The sequence below is a fragment of the Vidua macroura genome, chromosome 4 (genome assembly GCF_024509145.1).
Source record: "Vidua macroura isolate BioBank_ID:100142 chromosome 4, ASM2450914v1, whole genome shotgun sequence".
Classification (NCBI taxonomy): domain Eukaryota; kingdom Metazoa; phylum Chordata; class Aves; order Passeriformes; family Viduidae; genus Vidua; species Vidua macroura.
Window position 1 is genome coordinate 370,543 of NC_071574.1, and position 16,947 is coordinate 387,489.

General features: G+C 52.7%; 1 long non-coding RNA gene across 1 annotated transcript; it reads right to left on the bottom strand.

Moving 5' to 3' along the window:
- Nucleotides 1-2,671: 2,671 nt before the first annotated feature.
- Nucleotides 2,672-3,823, bottom strand: LOC128806189 (uncharacterized). Its single transcript, XR_008436737.1, has 3 exons — nucleotides 3,774-3,823; nucleotides 3,622-3,693; nucleotides 2,672-2,723 (listed from the first exon to the last, which is right to left on the bottom strand). It is a non-coding gene; the product is annotated as an uncharacterized LOC128806189 (long non-coding RNA).
- Between the last annotated feature and the right edge of the window lie 13,124 nt (nucleotides 3,824-16,947).

The following is a 16,947-nucleotide window of genomic DNA, read 5'->3' on the forward strand; positions in this document are numbered from 1 at the left end:
CGAGCCAAAGGTAAGAAGGAATCAGCACGGGGCCGAGGAACACAGAGATGAGAGATGCAAAGATGGACGCCCGGGCTTCCGATAAGCCCCTCAAAGGACTAAGGCAAAAGACACAGAAGGCACGACAGACAAGTGACACACCGTGCACCGGCACTGCTCTGCCCTGAGCACTTCAGCACTGTGAGGCTTTTCCTTTATGTGGCCTAAAGGGCCACCCCCATCTCCACAGCTGCCTCACAAAGCCCTCCCAGCGCCTCGCTTCCATCCCCTCTCAGGGTCCCAGCCCTCGACTTATCTCTCGGACGTCCGGGGACGAGAATCCACGTCCGGTGCCGAGGAAGGCCGCCTCGCCCGCTGGCAGTTTCCTAGAGTCACCGACTGTGGCCCCTTGCTCAGCTACAATCAAGAACACCAAACATCACTGCAGGATCTTAGCTGCACAGCGGCCAATAACCAATAACAATTCTGCTACTCACCATTCTCCTAAGAACGTCCGGCTCATCTGGCCGCGCCCGGAGGCCGATGCCCTCGCGGCAGGGTCTGCCTGGGTGAAGAGGAGACGAGGTGACGTGGCATTGCTGAAACTCGAGCGGACCCTGGCTCCTCCTCCCTAGCTCCCCGACTTACAGCAACTCCTCGGCCGCTCCTGAAGGCTCCCCGGGTGACACCTTCAAACGACAAAGATCAAGCCTTCATCACAGTTCCGTGCACTGCTTCCCGAATTCCCACGAGAGTGACCAAGCGGGTCTGCGGCCCCGTTGCTGAGGGGGGTCTCGGCGTAATACGAGCGGACCGCCTAGAGCACGCAAACAAGAACGGAGCCTAAGAGCTGCACCGGGAATTGAGACCGGAGCAAGAACAACTGCTGCCGGCCACCGCCCACTGCTCACCTTGCCCACTTACCTTGACTGCTAGTATCTGGCTTTAGTTCCTAAAAATAACAACAAAGAAAATAGCTGTAATACAGAGGCAACCATTTATACTCCCCCTGCAAAGACAAACGGTGACTGACCTTCTCGGGGGACCCCCCTCACCCGGGACGGGGCCCTCTGCCACGGATTCCATCTGGCTGCATCTGAAAGAACGTTAGGACAAAAGTCAGAGCACTGCAGGATAACTTAACAGCTCCAGATAGCCTTCATCAATCTACAGATCCCATCTAGAGTCCAAATACACCCCACATTACAAATTTCCAGGCCCCAGGACACGCCCCATTCTAGACCTACACCAGGCTATGCAGCAGGGCAGAGCAGCTCCAGCCAAATACCCAGACACCCGTGACACAGAACAAGACAAACAAGGGGACACAACAGGGGGAGAAAGCTCTGAGCGAGAAGAATGCCCTCAGGGAGCCAGAGACTGCAGAATGAGATGACCTAGCTGAGACTGATGGCGAGCCTCTAAGGCTCAGAGAACCCTGCAGGAACAAGATGCTAACTGAATGACCTATTCCAAGCAAGGCAGAGACGGATGCCCGAGAACCCTAGCGTCAGAATGCTCTACGGATCTCCGCATTGCTACGAGTCCTAATCTGCTAGAACGCATCCTTGCCGTCACTATTGTCACAAATCACAGCTGTCAAGAACAGCCCAGAACAAGACCTCAAAAGACATCTGACCGGATGCTACTCTGATGCCTGTCCGGGCTCCCGAGCCAAAGGTGAGAAGGAATCAGCACGGGGCCGAGGAACACAGAGATGAGAGATGCAAAGATGGACGCCCGGGCTTCCGATAAGCCCCTCAAAGGACTAAGGCAAAAGACACAGAAGGCACGACAGACAAGTGACACACCGTGCACCGGCACTGCTCTGCCCTGAGCACTTCAGCACTGCGAGGCTTTTCCTTTATGTGGCCTAAAGGGCCACCCCCATCTCCAAAGCTGCCTCACAAAGCCCTCCCAGCGCCTCGCTTCCATCCCCTCTCAGGGTCCCAGCCCTCGACTTATCTCTCGCACGTCCGGGGACGAGAATCCACGTCCGGTGCCGGGGAAGGCCGCCTCGCCCGCTCCCAGTTTCCTAGAGTCACCGACTGTGGCCCCTTGCTCAGCTACAATCAAGAACACCAAACATCACTGCAGGATCTTAGCTGCACAGCGGCCAATAACCAATAACAATTCTGCTACTCACCATTCTCCTAAGAACGTCCGCCTCATCTGCCCGCGCCCGGAGGCCGATGCCCTCGCGGCAGGGTCTGCCTGGGTGAAGAGGAGACGAGGTGACGTGGCATTGCTGAAACTCGAGTGGACCCCGGCTCCTCCTCCCTAGCTCCCCGACTTACAGCAACTCCTCGGCCGCTCCTGAAGGCTCCCCGGGTGACACCTTCAAACGACAAGGATCAAGGCTTCATCACAGATCCGTGCGCTGCTTCCCGAATTCCCACGAGAGTGACCAAGCGGGTCTGCGGCCCCGTTGCTGAGGGGGGTCTCAGCGTAAGACGAGCGGACCGCCTAGAGCACGCAAACAAGAACGGAGCCTAAGAGCTGCACCGGGAATTGAGACCGGAGCAAGAACAACTGCTGCCTGCCACCGCTCACTGCTCACCTTGCCCACTTACCTTGACCGCTAGTATCTGGCTTTAGTTCCTAAAAATAACAACAAAGAAAATAGCTGTAATACAGAGGCACCATTTATACTCCCCCTGCAAAGACAAACGGTGACTGACCTTCTCGGGGGACCCCCCTCACCCGGGACGGGGCCCTCTGCCACGGATTCCATCTGGCTGCATCTGAAAGAACGTTAGGACAAAAGTCAGAGCACTGCAGGATAACTTAACAGCTCCAGATAGCCTTCATCAATCTACAGATCCCATCTAGAGTCCAAATACACCCCACATTACAAATTTCCAGGCCCCAGGACACGCCCCATTCTAGACCTACACCAGGCTATGCAGCAGGGCAGAGCAGCTCCAGCCAAATACCCAGACACCCGTGACACAGAACAAGACAAACAAGGGGACACAACAGGGGGAGAAAGCTCTGAGCGAGAAGAATGCCCTCAGGGAGCCAGAGACTGCAGAATGAGATGACCTAGCTGAGACTGATGGCGAGCCTCTAAGGCGCAGAGAACCCTGCAGGAACAAGATGCTAACTGAATGACCTATTCCAAGCAAGGCAGAGAAGGATGCCCGAGAACCCTAGCGTCAGAATGCTCTACGGATCTCCGCATTGCTACGAGTCCTAATCTGCTAGAACGCATCCTTGCTGTCACTATTGTCACAAATCACAGCTGTCGAGGACAGCCCAGAACAAGACCTCAAAAGACATCTGACCGGATGCTACTCTGATGCCTGTCCGGGCTCCCGAGCCAAAGGTGAGAAGGAATCAGCACGGGGCCGAGGAACACAGAGATGAGAGATGCAAAGATGGACGCCCGGGCTTCCGATAAGCCCCTCAAAGGACTAAGGCAAAAGACACAGAAGGCACGACAGACAAGTGACACACCGTGCACCGGCACTGCTCTGCCCTGAGCACTTCAGCACTGTGAGGCTTTTCCTTTATGTGGCCTAAAGGGCCACCTCCATCTCCAAAGCTGCCTCAAAAAGCCCTCCCAGCGCCTCGCTTCCATCCCCTCTCAGGGTCCCAGCCCTCGACTTATCTCTCGGATGTCCGGGGACGAGAATCCACGTCCGGTGCCGAGGAAGGCCGCCTCGCCCGCTGGCAGTTTCCTAGAGTCACCGACTGTGGCCCCTTGCTCAGCTACAATCAAGAACACCAAACATCACTGCAGGATCTTAGCTGCACAGCGGCCAATAACCAATAACAATTCTGCTACTCACCATTCTCCTAAGAACGTCCGCCTCATCTGGCCGCGCCCGGAGGCCGATGCCCTCGCGGCAGGGTCTGCCTGGGTGAAGAGGAGACGAGGTGACGTGGCATTGCTGAAACTCGAGTGGACCCTGGCTCCTCCTCCCTAGCTCCCCGACTTACAGCAACTCCTCGGCCGCTCCTGAAGGCTCCCCGGGTGACACCTTCAAACGACAAAGATCAAGGCTTCATCACAGTTCCGTGCACTGCTTCCCGAATTCCCACGAGAGTGACCAAGCGGGTCTGCGGCCCCGTTGCTGAGGGGGGTCTCGGCGTCATACGAGCGGACCGCCTAGAGCACGCAAACAAGAACGGAGCCTAAGAGCTGCACCGGGAATTGAGACCGGAGCAAGAACAACTGCTGCCGGCCACCGCTCACTGCTCACCTTGCCCACTTACCTTGACTGCTAGTATCTGGCTTTAGTTCCTAAAAATAACAACAAAGAAAATAGCTGTAATACAGAGGCAACCATTTATACTCCCCCTGCAAAGACAAACGGTGACTGACCTTCTCGGGGGACCCCCCTCACCCGGGACGGGGCCCTCTGCCACGGATTCCATCTGGCTGCATCTGAAAGAACGTTAGGACAAAAGTCAGAGCACTGCAGGATAACTTAACAGCTCCAGATAGCCTTCATCAATCTACAGATCCCATCTAGAGTCCAAATACACCCCACATTACAAATTTCCAGGCCCCAGGACACGCCCCATTCTAGACCTACACCAGGCTATGCAGCAGGGCAGAGCAGCTCCAGCCAAATACCCAGACACCTGTGACACAGAAGAAGACAAACAAGGGGACACAACAGGGGGAGAAAGCTCTGAGCGAGAAGAATGCCCTCAGGGAGCCAGAGACTGCAGAATGAGATGACCTAGCTGAGACTGATGGCGAGCCTCTAAGGCTCAGAGAACCCTGCAGGACCAAGATGCTAACTGAATGACCTATTCCAAGCAAGGCAGAAAAGGACGCCCGAGAACCCTAGCGTCAGAATGCTCTACGGATCTCCGCATTGCTACGAGTCCTAATCTGCTAGAACGCATCCTTGCTGTCACTATTGTCACACATCACAGCTGTCGAGAACAGCCTAGAACAAGACCTCAAAAGACATCTGACCGGATGCTACTCTGATGCCCCTCCGGGCTCCCGAGCCAAAGGCGAGAAGGAATCAGCAAGGGGCCGAGGAACACAGAGATGAGAGATGCAAAGATGGACGCCCGGGCTTCCGATAAGCCCCTCAAAGGACTAAGGCAAAAGACACAGAAGGCACGACAGACAAGTGACACACCGTGCACCGGCACTGCTCTGCCCTGAGCACTTCAGCACTGCGAGGCTTTTCCTTTATGTGGCCTAAAGGGCCACCCCCATCTCCAAAGCTGCCTCAAAAAGCCCTCCCAGCGCCTCGCTTCCATCCCCTCTCAGGGTCCCAGCCCTCGACTTATCTCTCGCACGTCCGGGGACGAGAATCCACGTCCGGTGCCGGGGAAGGCCGCCTCGCCCGCTCCCAGTTTCCTAGAGTCACCGACTGTGGCCCCTTGCTCAGCTACAATCAAGAACACCAAACATCACTGCAGGATCTTAGCTGCACAGCGGCCAATAACCAATAACAATTCTGCTACTCACCATTCTCCTAAGAACGTCCGCCTCATCTGGCCGCGCCCGGAGGCCGATGCCCTCGGGGCAGGGTCTGCCTGGGTGAAGAGGAGACGAGGTGACGTGGCATTGCTGAAACTCGAGTGGACCCCGGCTCCTCCTCCCTAGCTCCCCGACTTACAGCTACTCCTCGGCCGCTCCTGAAGGCTCCCCGGGTGACACCTTCAAACGACAAAGATCAAGGCTTCATCACAGTTCCGTGCACTGCTTCCCGAATTCCCACGAGAGTGACCAAGCGGGTCTGCGGCCCCGTTGCTGAGGGGGGTCTCGGCGTAAGACGAGCGGACCGCCTAGAGCACGCAAACAAGAACGGAGCCTAAGAGCTGCACCGGGAATTGAGACCGGAGCAAGAACAACTGCTGCCGGCCACCGCTCACTGCTCACCTTGCCCACTTACCTTGACTGCTAGTATCTGGCTTTAGTTCCTAAAAATAACAACAAAGAAAATAGCTGTAATACAGAAGCACCATTTATACTCCCCCTGCAAAGACAAACGGTGACTGACCTTCTCGGGGGACCCCCCTCACCCGGGACGGGGCCCTCTGCCACGGATTCCATCTGGCTGCATCTGAAAGAACGTTAGGACAAAAGTCAGAGCACTGCAGGATAACTTAACAGCTCCAGATAGCCTTCATCAATCTACAGATCCCATCTAGAGTCCAAATACACCCCACATTACAAATTTCCAGGCCCCAGGACACGCCCCATTCTAGACCTACACCAGGCTATGCAGCAGGGCAGAGCAGCTCCAGCCAAATACCCAGACACCCGTGACACAGAACAAGACAAACAAGGGGACACAACAGGGGGAGAAAGCTCTGAGCGAGAAGAATGCCCTCAGGGAGCCAGAGACTGCAGAATGAGATGACCTAGCTGAGACTGATGGCGAGCCTCTAAGGCTCAGAGAGCCCTGCAGGAACAAGATGCTAACTGAATGACCTATTCCAAGCAAGGCAGAGACGGATGCCTGAGAACCCTAGCGTCAGAATGCTCTACGGATCTCCGCATTGCTACGAGTCCTAATCTGCTAGAACGCATCCTTGCCGTCACTATTGTCACAAATCACAGCTGTCGAGAACAGCCCAGAACAAGACCTCAAAAGACATCTGACCGGATGCTACTCTGATGCCTGTCCGGGCTCCCGAGCCAAAGGTGAGAAGGAATCAGCACGGGGCCGAGGAACACAGAGATGAGAGATGCAAAGATGGACGCCCGGGCTTCCGATAAGCCCCTCAAAGGACTAAGGCAAAAGACACAGAAGGCACGACAGACAAGTGACACACCGTGCACCGGCACTGCTCTGCCCTGAGCACTTCAGCACTGCGAGGCTTTTCCTTTATGTGGCCTAAAGGGCCACCCCCATCTCCAAAGCTGCCTCCAAAAGCCCTCCCAGCGCCTCGCTTCCATCCCCTCTCAGGGTCCCAGCCCTCGACTTATCTCTCGGACGTCCGGGGACGAGAATCCACGTCCGGTGCCGAGGAAGGCCGCCTCGCCCGCTCCCAGTTTCCTAGAGTCACCGACTGTGGCCCCTTGCTCAGCTACAATCAAGAACACCAAACATCACTGCAGGATCTTAGCTGCACAGCGGCCAATAACCAATAACAATTCTGCTACTCACCATTCTCCTAAGAACGTCCGCCTCATCTGGCCGCGCCCGGAGGCCGATGCCCTCGCGGCAGGGTCTGCCTGGGTGAAGAGGAGACGAGGTGACGTGGCATTGCTGAAACTCGAGTGGACCCTGGCTCCTCCTCCCTAGCTCCCCGACTTACAGCTACTCCTCGGCCGCTCCTGAAGGCTCCCCGGGTGACACCTTCAAACGACAAGGATCAAGGCTTCATCACAGATCCGTGCGCTGCTTCCCGAATTCCCACGAGAGTGACCAAGCGGGTCTGCGGCCCCGTTGCTGAGGGGGGTCTCGGCGTAAGACGAGCGGACCGCCTAGAGCACGCAAACAAGAACGGAGCCTAAGAGCTGCACCGGGAATTGAGACCGGAGCAAGAACAACTGCTGCCTGCCACCGCTCACTGCTCACCTTGCCCACTTACCTTGACCGCTAGTATCTGGCTTTAGTTCCTAAAAATAACAACAAAGAAAATAGCTGTAATACAGAGGCACCATTTATACTCCCCCTGCAAAGACAAACGGTGACTGACCTTCTCGGGGGACCCCCCTCACCCGGGACGGGGCCCTCTGCCACGGATTCCATCTGGCTGCGTCTGAAAGAACGTTAGCACAAAAGTCAGAGCACTGCAGGATAACTGAACAGCTCCAGATAGCCTTCATCAATCTACAGATCCCATCTAGAGTCCAAATACACCCCACATTACAAATTTCCAGGCCCCAGGACACGCCCCATTCTAGACCTACACCAGGCTATGCAGCAGGGCAGAGCAGCTCCAGGCCAAATACCCAGACACCCGTGACACAGAACAAGACAAACAAGGGGACACAACAGGGGGAGAAAGCTCTGAGCGAGAAGAATGCCCTCAGGGAGCCAGAGACTGCAGAATGAGATGACCTAGCCGAGACTGATGGCGAGCCTCTAAGGCTCAGAGAACCCTGCAGGAACAAGATGCTAACTGAATGACCTATTCCAAGCAAGGCAGAGAAGGATGCCCGAGAACCCTAGCGTCAGAATGCTCTACGGATCTCCGCATTGCTACGAGTCCTAATCTGCTAGAACGCATCCTTGCTGTCACAATGGTCACAAATCACAGCTGTCGAGAACAGCCCAGAACAAGACCTCAAAAGACAGCTGACCGGATGCTACTCCGAGGCCTGTCCGGGCTCCCGAGCCAAAGGTAAGAAGGAATCAGCACGGGGCCGAGGAACACAGAGATGAGAGATGCTAAGATGGACGCCCGGGCTTCCGATAAGCCCCTCAAAGGACTAAGGCAAAAGACACAGAAGGCACGACAGACAAGTGACACACCGTGCACCGGCACTGCTCTGCCCTGAGCACTTCAGCACTGTGAGGCTTTTCCTTTATGTGGCCTAAAGGGCCACCCCCATCTCCAAAGCTGCCTCCAAAAGCCCTCCCAGCGCCTCGCTTCCATCCCCTCTCAGGGTCCCAGCCCTCGACTTATCTCTCGCACGTCCGGGGACGAGAATCCACGTCCGGTGCCGAGGAAGGCCGCCTCGCCCGCTCCCAGTTTCCTAGAGTCACCGACTGTGGCCCCTTGCTCAGCTACAATCAAGAACACCAAACATCACTGCAGGATCTTAGCTGCACAGCGGCCAATAACCAATAACAATTCTGCTACTCACCATTCTCCTAAGAACGTCCGCCTCATCTGGCCGCGCCCGGAGGCCGATGCCCTCGCGGCAGGGTCTGCCTGGGTGAAGAGGAGACGAGGTGACGTGGCATTGCTGAAACTCGAGTGGACCCCGGCTCCTCCTCCCTAGCTCCCCGACTTACAGCAACTCCTCGGCCGCTCCTGAAGGCTCCCCGGGTGACACCTTCAAATGACAAGGATCAAGGCTTCATCACAGATCCGTGCGCTGCTTCCCGAATTCCCACGAGAGTGACCAAGCGGGTCTGCGGCCCCGTTGCTGAGGGGGGTCTCGGCGTCATACGAGCGGACCGCCTAGAGCACGCAAACAAGAACGGAGCCTAAGAGCTGCACCGGGAATTGAGACCGGAGCAAGAACAACTGCTGCCTGCCACCGCTCACTGCTCACCTTGCCCACTTACCTTGACCGCTAGTATCTGGCTTTAGTTCCTAAAAATAACAACAAAGAAAATAGCTGTAATACAGAGGCAACCATTTATACTCCCCCTGCAAAGACAAACGGTGACTGACCTTCTCGGGGGACCCCCCTCACCCGGGACGGGGCCCTCTGCCACGGATTCCATCTGGCTGCGTCTGAAAGAACGTTAGCACAAAAGTCAGAGCACTGCAGGATAACTGAACAGCTCCAGATAGCCTTCATCAATCTACAGATCCCATCTAGAGTCCAAATACACCCCACATTACAAATTTCCAGGCCCCAGGACACGCCCCATTCTAGACCTACACCAGGCTATGCAGCAGGGCAGAGCAGCTCCAGCCAAATACCCAGACACCCGTGACACAGAACAAGACAAACAAGGGGACACAACAGGGGGAGAAAGCTCTGAGCGAGAAGAATGCCCTCAGGGAGCCAGAGACTGCAGAATGAGATGACCTAGCTGAGACTGATGGCGAGCCTCTAAGGCTCAGAGAACCCTGCAGGAACAAGATGCTAACTGAATGACCTATTCCAAGCAAGGCAGAGAAGGATGCCCGAGAATCCTAGCGTCAGAATGCTCTACGGATCTCCGCATTGCTACGAGTCCTAATCTGCTAGAACGCATCCTTGCTGTCACAATGGTCACAAATCACAGCTGTCGAGAACAGCCCAGAACAAGACCTCAAAAGACAGCTGACCGGATGCTACTCCGAGGCCTGTCCGGGCTCCCGAGCCAAAGGTAAGAAGGAATCAGCACGGGGCCGAGGAACACAGAGATGAGAGATGCTAAGATGGACGCCCGGGCTTCCGAGAAGCCCCTCAAAGGACTAAGGCAAAAGACACAGAAGGCACGACAGACAAGTGACACACCGTGCACCGGCACTGCTCTGCCCTGAGCACTTCAGCACTGTGAGGCTTTTCCTTTATGTGGCCTAAAGGGCCACCCCCATCTCCAAAGCTGCCTCCAAAAGCCCTCCCAGCGCCTCGCTTCCATCCCCTCTCAGGGTCCCAGCCCTCGACTTATCTCTCGGACGTCCGGGGACGAGAATCCACGTCCGGTGCTGAGGAAGGCCGCCTCGCCCACTCCCAGTTTCCTAGAGTCACTGACTGTGGCCCCTTGCTCAGCTACAATCAAGAACACCAAAGAAACCTGTTACCATAATCAGTATTTCACAGATTCTCTGCAACAAAAAACAAAACATACACGACAACCAAACAAACTAAATGAATAAAACCCCTATTATACAATAAATAATAATAATGCAATTTCCAATATTATAAATACCTCACTGATTAACTACAGGACAGTACCTAAAACCATCAAAACAAACACTACTTACCCACACTTATAAAACCCAGTCCAGCAGAATTATAAACCTACCCTCTACTTCATGGTATGACCCATATAGACTTTTGTAGACCTTAAACAACAGATCCTCTTAAAATTTTACTGTTTTAATTATATTTTTATAGCATAAAAATATTACTACATAGTAAAAAACAATATCAAAACAAAAAAATCTAGCAAATTCCACAACAAAAAATGTTCAGCAAAACTCAATCCCAAAAAACCCTTGCCATCAGCACCTGAAACAAGAACCATAACATTCAAGAAGTACACCATGTCCGTTATCATACATCAACTACGAACAAAATAAAACGATACAATCAATTCCTAAAAAACACCTCAAAGTCACAACATCAAGAAACTTTGGAAAATTAAAAGCCGCGCTCCCGGCACCGGGCGGAACGCGGCTTCCGGTAAGAAAGTGGCTCCTCCGGCGGCTCCTGAGGGCTGCAGGGGGCCCCGGCGGCGCCCGAGCCCCGCGCCCGGAGCGGACGGAGCGGCCGGCACCGGCCGGCACCGGCGCAGCGCCCGCGCCGCCTCTCCCGCCCGCCGGCCCGGCAAAGCTCCCCGCGGCTCCGCACGCCTCGCTCCGGCGCGGCTCCGGCAGTCCCGCGCCAGCCCGGCCGCGCCCAAGTCCCCTTCCACCTCGGCAGCTCCCCAGGCAACGCCAGCAGCTCCCGCGCCACAGCCTTGGCTGCCGGGCCAGGGGCAGAAAAAGCGCCCTCCAATGCAGCGGCACAGCCCGATTCCAACCCTTCAAACGCTGCGAGAGCTGCAGCGTCCTTCAATTCAACCCCCGGAACTTACGCCACACTCAGGTGCTCACCTCACTTCAACAAGGGCAAATAAATGTGTTCTCCCCTTCAGTTTCAGCCCCTATAAGAGCAGAAAAGAAAGTACTTTCCTCAAATGATGGTAAAAGGGGGATTTTTACCGCAGTCCAAACCCTTTACAAGGACGGACAACACGTCCCCTACCAGCTACCCCCTCCATTTAAACCTCAGGATGATGAAAATGGGGGGGGGGGGGGGGGGCTACCCTCAAGTTAAAACCCAGCATACAACAACAATATTTTTCCCCTTCTATTTGAAATAGAACACAGGGATTTGCTGCCACCCCGGGATACCCCTAACACCCTGGAAAAGGCATGTTTTCCTTCAATCAAGACCCTCAAAACCACGAGTGCACGGGAATCCCGCCCAGTTCAAACACAGGCAATAATGGAAGAGAAGTTGCTTCCCCTCATTTTGAATTTCTTTTGTCTTAATAAACCCTAGTTTGTTTGGGTTTTTTTTTTTGGTTTTTTGGTTTTTTTGGTGGTTTTTTTTTTTTTTTCGGGGAGCAATGGGGAGGGATTGGCAAAACGAAATTTAAAAGGGAAAGGAGAAAAGTCCCCACTACAAAGGCACACCGTCTCACCTGTTCGGCTGCTGTTTCCCGGCACAAAGGTTTGTCCCTCGGCACCTCCTTTGAGCAATGCTCCAGGTATCCAAGCGATCCCCCAGACCCTGTCTGAAGCTCTCACCGTCCTTCCATGAGACAACCCCGGGAGCCCCCCCCGCAAACTCCTCTTCTCCAACAGCTCCGTGCAAGAGTGAGCTGAGGCAAACCCCCTAAAACAGCCGCCAGCAGGGGCCGCCCCCTCATCATCCTCACAGCTCACACCTGGGGCTGCTCTGAGCCCTCATCATCCTCACAGCTCACACCTGGGGCTGCTCTGAGCCCTCATCATCCTCACAGCTCACACCTGGGGCTGCTCTGAGCCCTCATCATCCTCACAGCTCACACCTGGTGCTGTTGCCACTCTCCAACAGCGCCTCTCCCTGTCCAGCACACAGCCCACTTCTCACAGACACACACCAAGCAGAAATCCACTAGGGGTGTTGGCTTTTCTTAGTCCGTCTGGTTGGACGATTAAAACACGCACGTGCATTGATGGTCATTGAGGGAAAGCTTTCCAGTGGAGAAAATACTCATTTTGGAAGCACACTTTGATACACCTTCAGAAAAAGCAGAATCAGCACCAGCTCCTAAGACCCCTGCTGAGGAACCCAGCCCTCCTTGGGACACCCAAAGCAGCAGACCTCGAAAAAGGAGGGGAAAAGTCAAGCTTGGAGTGGAAAAAGAGAACATAAGTACACCAGCCTTTCAAAATGCCTGCACACAGCAATAGTGGGAACCAGTCACATTTCTCCTTTCCTTGCTTTCTGTGATGACATAAATATGAAGTAAAAACACGTTAAACAAAAGGCAGAGCTAGGATTTTACAGGTCTTCATTTTGGCAGTCTGGATGACAAACGCCTCTTACGGGACTGCGACACGTTTTGGGGACTGGCAGAGAATGGAGGCAAAAGGTGCCAGAGCGTCCTTTCTATTCCCTTCAGCCCCTGCAGCTGTTCTGATGGTTTCAGGGCACTTGCTTGGTTCATTCCTAGATCAAAACGTTATGGCATTATTTTCAAAACTACTACCCATGCCCAGTCAGAGTTTCCTACATTCCTGGATACAAATGAGTGGATAGAGAGAGGGTTTCTTTCCAAATGAATTTAGCAATACTTTCCTATTTTTACCAATACCTATAAAAACGAAACATTTGCCAGGATTTAGTAGTATTCTACACACCCCCCTTCCTGTGCATTTTGGGGCAGCTTTGGGTCCCTCGGGGGGACGGCACCCGGCAGGAACCCCCCCTCATTCGCCACCCACCTGCTCCTCCGCCGCAGCGTGCGTCCCTCTCCTAGGGACCTTAGGGTGCCCCAAATGACACCAGAGCCCCGAGTCTTCACCCCTTTTTCCTGGCCCCCAAAGAAGGCACAGAAGGAGTCTAACTGCCCCGGACAGCAGCCCAGCACTTGCTTCCATCCCTTTCCACATGTACATCCCCCCCGAAAGGGACTCTGCCGCAACGAGAAAGGGGGGCAGCCGCCAGAAGGGTCGAAGCTCCTGCCCAGCCTCGCTGTCACGGGCGAGGGGCAGAGAGGGGGAGCGGCAGAGACGGCGGGGACGCGGCACGGACGGCACGGCACCGAGCGGGGGCCGCTCTCAGCGCGATGCCGGCAAAGCCGCAGGTCCGGCGGGGCCGGGCGGGGTTTGACCGGCACGGGGGGATCCGCCGAGAGCCTCCGGCCCCGTGCGGGGACTCCCGCAAGGGCCCGGGGCCGCCGGGCTCCGGCCCTCTGGGCTTTATGCTCCGGCGCCCCCGGCCCCGCGGCTGCGGGGAAAGAAGGAACGGGGCGACGGCAAGAGAGGAGGGCTAGCAGGGCGTGAGACAGCGTATGGAGGGAGGGAGGTCGGGCTGTGGAGGAAAGCGGGAGGGCAAGGGAAAGGCCGGGAGCGGGGAAGAGGGACGGTGCACAGAGGAGGGAGAGAAGAGGAATAGAACGGAGGAGCGGGATAGGGACAGGGCAGTGGGGGTCGGGTTTGCGAGGGAGAGGAGGGGAGGGTCCGCGGACAAAGAACAGGAATACGGGGAGGAGGAAGGAAGGGTAGAGGGGGGGACGGGAGGGGAGACCGAAAAGGGAGAGAAAGGGGTCGGCTTTGGGGAGAGAGGGAACTAAGGGATAGAGAGAGAAAGAAGGGGAATACGGGAAGGAGGAAGAAAGGAAGAAGGATTGGTAGAGAGAGGGACAAGAGGGGGAGCCTCAGAGAGCGCCGATCCACCCCGAGCCCGCCCCGGCGGCCCGCCCTGCTCGGGATGCTGCGCTCGGCGGAGCTCGGCTCGGTTCGGCCCCACTCGGCTCCTCGCCTACACTCGGGCTGTTCTCCGCTAGACTCGGCTGGATTCGCCTCTTCGGCGCAGCTCGGCTCGCCTCAACTCGGAGCCGCTCGGCTCCGTTCGGCTCCGCTCGGCTCCCCGCGGCAGCGCGCCTCCCGCGCACGCGCACAGCTCGCCGCTCTCCTGCCGCCGAGCCCCGCGCCCGGCCCGGCCGGCGCACGGAAACCCCCGCGCCACATCAGAGCCAGCAGTTTCTGCGCTAAACCCTTTCTGTCCTAGAAGGAGATCAACTCCTCTACCTCCTTCGTCTCCTCAGTTTTCTTCTTTGAGTTCAAAATCAGAGTTACAAAAACCTACTCAACTACAAGACTCAGTAAGTAGCCGAGAAAGTAGTCCCGTCAATTTCAGAACCTAAAGAACACGTTATACTTAAGTTTCCACACTTCAAAAAAGAAAAATCACACACGAGTCCTACTCACTGTGTCAAGCCTTATTTAAAACACACAAAAAAAAACCCTAAAAGAAATAGTTCCACAACCAAAACAGAACAAGTAACACTAACTAAAACCACGCATCCAAATACAATCCGAAAACTCTCTTTTCAACGTGTCTCGTTTGTATACCTCCTCACAACTAACCTTATCCTTTACAAACACTAAATTGCAAATCAAAAAACTTACACGTAACATAAACTCTTCAAATAACATTTATACACTCATACCCCAAATGACAGGTAAACCACCAAAAGTCAAATTACTCAAATCATTACAAACAAATACTTGTACAATATTTAGTTACAAAACAACCCCCAAACCACACAAAACCACAAAGAAGTTACCTCAAAACAGCAAACCTACAATTTAAAACAATTAATCCACTAAGACCAAACTTAACAATAATACATTAAAAAAACACCAAAAAAAAAAACCCCAAAAAAACCACAAACAAACAACCAAAAAAAAAGAACACCCACCCAAAAATACCCAATCGCTCCAACACAAATTTACTCCTCAGGATCAAAACAGTACGACCTTTTAATAACCTAATTCTATTATTTCTGCATCTCTTTTAACACCTAAAATAACTACAACTCACACTTGAACCACATTAAATGAACTTACTTATTAACTAGCCAAATGAAACAATAACACATCTATAACATTAAATAAATTACTGCCAAATAGGAACATCTTTAAACATACTACCTTACAAAATAAAACAACTGTTCATTTTTTATTATTCACACACAATCATAAATATAAAACATTTTAAAAATATATAAATTGATGAAATCACAAGAAATCAATTTACAAAAACATTACAAAAATTTTAAATTAATCAATCACACATAAATAAAAAATAACGAAATAATATTTTCAAGAATTAAAACATCACTAAATAACTTAAATCATTATTAAAAACTAAAATACTCATTAATAATTACCGCTTTTTATCTCCCCTACCGATTTAAATTTTTACATAGAACTCTACAAAAATCCTTAACAAGTAGATTTATAACTTAAATTTAAAACATTTATAGATAAACATACTTCATGAATAATCTACACACCAAACAACTAAACTAACAAGAAAAACCTAATAAAATACTAATATATTCATAACATCAAAACCCCAAATCATTAACATAAAAACCCATATAAACACATGAAAATACCTACAGTTAAAAAAGACGTACCTTAATGAACAATATTCACAGCTTAATAATTCATTACAAACTCTTACCAATTAACGATTAACATTAATTACTTGATACCAATAAAATACAAGAAAATGTTACTTTAGCCAATAACTATAATAAAATCTCATAACTAATAACTTAAAATCTCACTTTATTAAAAATATACAACGGTGAAGCAACGTATCATCAAAAATCCCATTATTATCACTACACAGATATACGTATATACATATATCTATCTACAGATAGATAGATCATATATCCATCTCAACAGCAGCATCTGGGACCGATTCCTGTTTTCTCTCTTGTCTCCTAAATTTATTAGCCAGAGAGGATGGAGTAAGGAAATCATTTTATTTATCACCTTGTTCTCCAGAAACCTGAAAAACAAAATAAAACAGAACAAAAAGAAAAAAAAAAAAAAAAAGAAAACCACATTTGAAAGGCAGATCCTCACCAGCAGCTGGTCCATCTCCTACGGGGGACCATATTCTAGGGCACTTTTGGTGCACTTGCCTGAACCTGTCAGGGCACTCTGTGCCTGCAGAAGAGATTTTTTTTTTGTCAGGGAGAGGCAAGGGGAGGAGAAATAACATTCTAGACAGCTCAAATCCATTACTGTGCCACTTCCTGTGCAGCAGGTCCTGTGACAGGATGGGAACTGAGGCTGCTTGAAATTTAAAAGCTAAAGACACCAGCACAAGGTGTCCTTTTGCTTTGTCAAGGAAGTGATTCCCAAATCACACAGCCCCCCCACCATCGTCCCTCCTACCACCACCTGAAAGCCTCTTGATTCTCTTCTCAAAAACACAAGGGACACCTCAGAGTTCAGCAAGTTCTGCCAGTGCAGCCCTCGGTGCCCCCGTCTCCAGGTCTGTCCCCCTTGCTTTCATCCTCAGCCACGTCATTCTTCAGCCGTGGACAGGAAATTGTCCCCATTTCTCCCGTACTTCCCTGGTTACCTTTTCTCTAAGCCGTGCAGGACCCCCGAGAGGAGGCTGTGATCCTCTATCAGCTCATG